Here is a 7,374-nt window from a genome sequence, read left to right as displayed (position 1 = left end):
GATATGATTCATGCCAATATTAATTAAATAGCAATATTAACATTTATGCATACTCGATCACATTAAAGGCATACAGTTATGCAATGCATTATTTCATTTCAGAAAACATTGTGAACAGAATGCATGTCTGTGAAATAATGCTTTATATTAATAAACATGAATATGTGAATTATCAGAAATTGCAAAAATTGAAAATATGTAAAGCTGAACCTCAGTGGTGATTTTTTTTTTACCCACCTGTTATGCAGAAAGAAGTGAGACGACCGTAGAAGAAGTTTTTCTCTCTGATGATCTCTGATCTGTCTGGTTATGTGTGCGTTTGCTTGTCTCTGATGTCTGAGACCCTCATCTAGTCATCTTTTATAAGCTACCTGTGCGTCAATTCCCCAAGGCCACCAAACTCTGTCACTTTTAATGGGTGGTGCAGGTAGGAAACCCCGGCGCATCATCTAAGGTACGGATGAGTAATCCATCAGAGGTTGTCAGTCGACAGTGAAAAGACAGTTGTGAATGAGTGCAGGATTAGGATCTTCTATCAAATCATGACGGTTTTTCTCATTACGTTTAAGGGCATACGTGTCGGTTTACATGAGTTAGGTGATTAAAGGTTTAAATTCACTTTAAATCAGTTATAGGGCATATTTTTTGTGTGTGTTAGGGCACATAGGTGCTAATCTTGTGTTGAAATAAATTGGAAGGTGAGGGATTTGAACATCCGGGATGGTAGAAGCAGAACAAAAGCTCATAATACAAAATGACCATGGTTTGATCAGACTGAATCCCAATAACAGATTAGGTTGAGCAGAACATTACAAAACATAAAATCATGGTATTATATAGACTTGCTGTATTGCTGTGTCTTAGACAAAAAATACAATTAATATAAGCCAAATTCTTCATGGAGAAATAAAAACAGTTAATATTAGCAGAATATATATATATATATATATATATATATATATATATATATATATATAAACAAATATATTATAATGTTAATATAATTCATATATAAAAATATATATATATATTATACAGTAATAATATCTAATTTTGAAAATAAGGCAAATTATTGTAGACATTTTTTCATCCGTAGTTGTTCAGGGAGAGCTACACAGTAGAAATGTGAGAAATTTGGGAAACAAAAACTGCAACAACAAAAATGTTTTACAAAAAAATATACTTAAATATATAAATTAATATAAATTAAATGTTTTATTTGCTAAATTTATTCATATTTAAACACATTTTTACATAAAAGGGCAAAAAAAAATGAGAAAAGATGGTCACTGAAGAAATACACTGAAAACAGCTGTAATTATTATTTAAATATATTAGAAATACAGTAAAATAAATTCTATAATTTATGATTCCATTTCACTATGCAACATGTACAGTAAATTATGATCATTTATTTAAAACAATTGCAGTTATTTTAATAATACCTGTTAGCTCAGTTATTTTATTAACATTATATAATTTAATGCCAAAATACAGTCATCAAAATGCCGCCGTGTAACGCCGTGTAATAATTAGCTGTCAGTCTTAGTGCACATTTTAATCTGATCTTGTATGCCTTAAACAGCAACATCTACATATTTATTCCTGCTTAAAAACATTTGTTATACAAATTTGTTTTATATTTGAGATCTTAAGAATGAAATACTGACAAATTGTCAAAGAGCATGTCCTAAATTTCAATCAACCAGGCTCACTCTCTCAGCTGAGTGAGTCTGTTCATTCAAAATCTGGTTTCTACATTGGAGCAAAACGATTCTAAGGGGCAGCTGATTTTCCATTAAGGCCCCATCATTATATTGGAGTCGTGACCTTGCTGGCTTTTATGTTATGCTATTGGTCTCTTTGGCACACTGAGTTCTCAGAGACAGAAAGTCACAGAAGCGAATACTGGGGTCAAATGAAAAAAAAAGAAAAAAGAAAGAAAAAAAAAAGGTTCTGGTTTCAAAAGTTTGTGAGCAACTTTGCCCTTATATTTACAGGTATACATAAAATACAAGTGGTCAATGAAAATGTTAGCCATTTTCATATGTAATTTTCCAGATGGTGTTATCTATAGCTAATAACAAATAAACATAAATGATGTAAAGAAAGTGGTGATGGAAATTATAATATCACACATTTTATGATATTTAATTTAAGAAAAAAATTCGATACAATCAGTTAAAATGCAAAGGATATCATTTGTTGTATATTTTGCGGTCTCTTTACAGGCTATTGTTGACCCTCACTGCACAGTGAATCTAATCCTGTTAGAGAAGATTTGGAGGATGTCAACCCATAGTGACACTGTTAATACCGCAGCATTTCCTACCAACAGTGAGTGAGTGAAAGGAAGATATACTTTCTTAACACATTCTGAATGACAAGAGTATTTGCCTCCATGGTACAAGGTAACTTTGCTCATCTCATTTATTTTTGCCCTTTCATTCATTTCATTTTTCATTTGCAGAGGCTTTTATTTTAGCCTTTGCTTATTCTTGGTGTGTTCATCTGTTAAGTTGTATCTGTTTTACTCAAATGTTCTTTAAATGCACTTGATGATAAGTTGGAATGCAGTTGTATTGCTACTTTATGTATAAAACTAACAAACTCAAAACTTACTATAGACTTAGGGGCAACATGAGTATATATAAATATGGAGTGAACCTTTAGATAATCGTCTTACAAACCCACATACAAATCAAATAAGAATTCTAACATAACAGAACAGAACATTAAAGTTGAGCAACCAGTTAATTAAGGCTGCTGAGTTACACAACTGCATATGGAAGTACAGTAGGCAATAACATGAAGGCCCGGTGCCATTATCAGAAGTGTTTTGAATGCAGAATCACTGACTGTTCATTATTATACAGTAGTGCTTTTTAGAATTAAGTGTATTTTATTAGCACATGTGCATAACTACTTTAAGTAATTACATTTATTACATTACAGCTTATATTTACATCTACACAATTTTTTTGTATTTATGTTATTTTCATGACTTTGAAAACCTTTTATACCATTGATAGCATTTTTAAGAACAAGAAATTTAACACCATTAACTCCAAATTTAACCATCAAGAATGAACATATTTTCTTTACAGCATGAACGCATGTACACTTCTTAATCATGTTTCAAAAAGTAATATATATATATATATATATATAGCAGTTTTCAATACAAATATTATTTATTATTCATTCATAAATATAGCATTATGATTTTTGGGAGTTGCACCATAAAACGCTTTACAATCTTAATTATCTTTGCCAAATTATTGATATTGACAAACATGGGGTTTGCAGGTTTTTTTTTTTTTTTTGTGAGTGCTTTTATGGTTCTGTGTACAAATATTAGTAAGCAGCTTTGTTGATAAAAGTAATAAACTTACAATACTTTAAATAATAAAAAAAAAACAATACAATAATGCATTTCTTTTAAAGAGGCTTCTTTCTTCGTCATAATATAATACTTTTCCCCCCCTGACAATTTTGACATTATGCCACACAAAATGTCAATAATAATTTTAATTCAGAAATTGTACTTTATATTCTAAATATTTCATGTTTGAACTCCATTTTAATGTATTGAATAAGTTAATGAGCATCATGTCATTGATCCATCCATTCTATTATTTCTTTAAGCAGAATGCTGGGTACCAATTTTTTGAGGATTTCTGTCAAATGTCCAGCCAATCAGCTTTCTCCATCTCATTCACTTCCCATCTGCCCTGGAGAGATTTAGTGGCAGCGTTAAACCATGAGAAAATAAGCTTTACCAGTCTGAGGACCCAAACAACACTCTCTAGTTCTTACTTCTTCTGGAGAACTTCAGTTTATTGCAGAATGTTGTCTCTGCTGTATGCGTTGTTACTCTGGACAGCATGGCCCCAATGTCCTGTCGTAAAAACCAAAGATGCTGTTGAAGAACCTAAAACCGCAGACTCTTTTAAAACAGACACTTCTCAGACTCATCGAGTTAGCAGCAGCCTAATGCAGTGTGGGGAACACAGCAATGAAGTGATGCCAAACAGACAGTGTCGTTTAATAGCCACATTACTTCATCTGGAGGAGCAGAGGTGTCCAGACATGTTCCGCTGTACTTCAACTTGGCCAATCCAAAACCTTAATTTTGTTTTTCTTGAGCCATTCAGAGGTGGACTTGCTGGTGTGTTTGTGATAATTGTCCTGCTGCATAACCCAGGTGCGCTTGAGGTCACAAACTGACGGCTGGACTTTCTCCTTCGGGATGTTCTGATGGAGCGCAAATTTCAATGTTCCATCAGTTATTGCAATTATCGAGTCCTGAAGCTGCAAAGACCATCACACCACCACCATCATGTTTGACTGTTGGTATGATGTTCTTTTTATGAAATGTTGTGTTGGTTTTACGCCAGGTGTAATGGGACACAAGCCTTCCAAAAAGTTCAACTTGTTGCATCAGTCCACAGAATATTTGCCCAAAAGTCTTGGGGATAATCAAGATATTTTTTGGCAAATGTGAGATGAGCCTTTTTGTTCTGTTTGGTCCGCAATGGCTTTTGCCTTGGAACCCTCCCGTTGCGTCTCTTTCTTAATTGTCGAATCATTACTGACCTTAATTGAGGCAAGTGAGGCCTGGAGTTCTGGGTTCTTTTATGACCTCCTGGATGAGTCATCGTTGCGCTCTTGGAGTAATTTTGGTAGGTCGACTTATCTTGGGAAGGTTCACCACTGTTCCAAGTTTTCTCCATTTGTGGATAATGGCTCTGACCGTGGTTCGCTGAAGTCCCAAAGCTTTAGAAATGGCTTTATAACCCTTTCCACACTGATACACATCAACTATTTTGTTTCTCATCTGTTCTTGAATTTCTTTAGATCGCGGCATGATGTGTTGCTCTTTAAGCATGCTTCACTTTGTCAGACAGGTTCTATTTAAGTGATTTCTTGATTCAACAGGTCTGGCAGTAATCAGGCCTGGATTTGGCTAGTGAAATTTAACTCCGCTTTCTAAAATAATGTGGTTCAACACAGTTCTTTCATGATTTAACAGGAGGGGGCAATTAATTTTGAACGTCGTGCCAGGCAGGTTTGGACAGCTTTTTTCAATTAAAATAAATGAAACCATCATTTAAAAACTACATTTTGTATTTGTATGAATTATCTTTTTGTAATATTACAATATGTTTGATGATATGAATCTTTTAAGTGTGCAAAATTGAATTAATAAAAATAAAACAGTAAGGGGCAAAAACCTTTTATTGGCACAGTATATGTCACATGGTTAAGTCACAATGACCTACTGTAAGAAATTATGAGCAAATTAAGAGTTAATTAAGAGTACTAACATTCAGTTTAAGCAGTACTTAAATAAATGAACAAAAATATGCAGTAAAATAGTATAAGAATAACTACTGAAGTAGTACTTTATAAATGCTGGAAGAATGATGAAAGAAAATACCACACCTTGGAAAATAACAAATCTCTGTTATTAAATCTTTGTGTTGTTATTTAACTGTCTTACTAGGTTATTGATAATTGATATTAAAAAGAAAACAAATACATTCCAGAAATCCAGAGAATGTCTTCTGTCTATGCTTTATAGTAATGTCTGAGGACATTCATGTTTATTTTAAATATTTTTGGTTGCACACTTTTTGATTTCGATGCACTTTTAGGTTTACTTTTCATACCCCTGTGAACAAAATTGTTTTGCTGGGTCACTTTCGAATCCTTAAATGAGTGCTGTTACCGGATTAAGCTAACCTGTGTTAGTTTTACATGTGTTTTCCTGTTTGCAAACAATAGATGAGCTGTGTCCTCAATGTGCACTCTACTTTGAATTGCTAACTACTAATTTCTGGTTTTGGTAGTGTGAGGAGAAGCAGGGGCACTGCACAAGATCCCGGGCCCTATGCATAGGCAGTCCTAATGCCCCACCCCCCACCCCCCCACCTTGAAAATATATATTCCAGACTTTTCAAGGGCCCTCTCTTCCTTTGGGGCCCTGGTAATCAGTACTGGTTTTACCAGTCCAACAATACAGATGCTCCACAATAAAAAAGTAGTTCACCCAAAAATGGAAATTTGTTGTAAATTGACACCCTAAGGCCATCCAAGTTTTTTTCTTCATCTGAACAGATTTTAAATAATTTAGCAATAAACCAGTTGCTCACCAGTGGATCCTCTGCAGTGAATGGGTGCCGTCAGAATGAATGGTTTAAAGTTAAAACATCTTGATTTATGTTTCTTACAAACATGCAATTTTCACTTCACAAGATGTTGATTGATGGACTGTAGTTGTGTGGATTACTGTAATGTTTTTATCAGCTGTTTAGACTCTAACTATAATTCCCATTCACTGCAGAGGATCCATTGGTGAACAAGTGATGTATTTGGAGCAAAACAAATGTGCTTTTTCTAAACCACTCTAGAAAAAATTCTTGCTTTGGCAGGATTGAGAACGAGGACAACCTCTACCGTCTCCATGTATCAGGATTCTTTGGTACAGTTGAAGACTCGTTTGGCTGGTACAATGACAAGCAAAGCTTCAGCACTCCAGACACAGGTGACGTCTGTGCGGAGATATCTCGGATATCACGGAGGCTGGTGGTACCATCAGTGCTTTTTTGCCAACCTCAATGGAGTGTATTATAAGGTCTAACACAAATGAAGCAAAAACGAAACCATTCCGAGATATAAAATATGAGTCCAGCCATCTTATCTGTGTGCTGTGTTTATCTTGACCACCAGGGGGGGCGTTACTCTGCCAAAGGGAAGAATCTTCTGGGGCCTGATGGGATTGTGTGGTACTCATGTATGAAGGTAAATCAGTAGCAAAACTCGAGAGGTTGAAGATCTGATTTTGAGAACTTGTCATATTAATATTTGTATTTGTAAGTTAAAATTTACACTCACAGCTCTGATGTGAAAAGCTGAATCTTTCAATTTGCACACACAGACAATGATCAAAACACCCGTGTTTTGAATTGGAAGTTGTAGATTAATAGTCACAAATGTGTAGAATGACATTCACACAAAGAAAATGACATACACACATGTTTACGACATATTTACTTTTGCACTTTACTTCAGTTTCGCTGCACAACGTCAAGTCGGCACTTACAACCTCTCAGATCTGGAAGTACAAGTTCAAATCCTAGCGCTCTGACTTTTGCTACTCTTTTTGCGATATTCTGTTGCAAAACTCACTTGTGCACTTGTATATGCAGATGTGAGAGAGCAGAGCTGGGGGCGGGGCTTTTGTGCGAATGAAGACATTTTATTGGTCGATGCCCGACCAATGAACAACGCCAACTGTTTTCACTGAATATCCTTAGCTTTGACAGGATTTTAAGACACTGCATTCATTTTGCCATTCAGGTATTATCT

This window comes from Carassius carassius, chromosome 32 (assembly GCF_963082965.1).
Source record: "Carassius carassius chromosome 32, fCarCar2.1, whole genome shotgun sequence".
NCBI classification, from domain to species: Eukaryota; Metazoa; Chordata; class Actinopteri; order Cypriniformes; family Cyprinidae; genus Carassius; species Carassius carassius.
The sequence above is the reverse complement of the archived record's forward strand: the minus strand, read 5'-3'. Positions refer to the sequence as shown.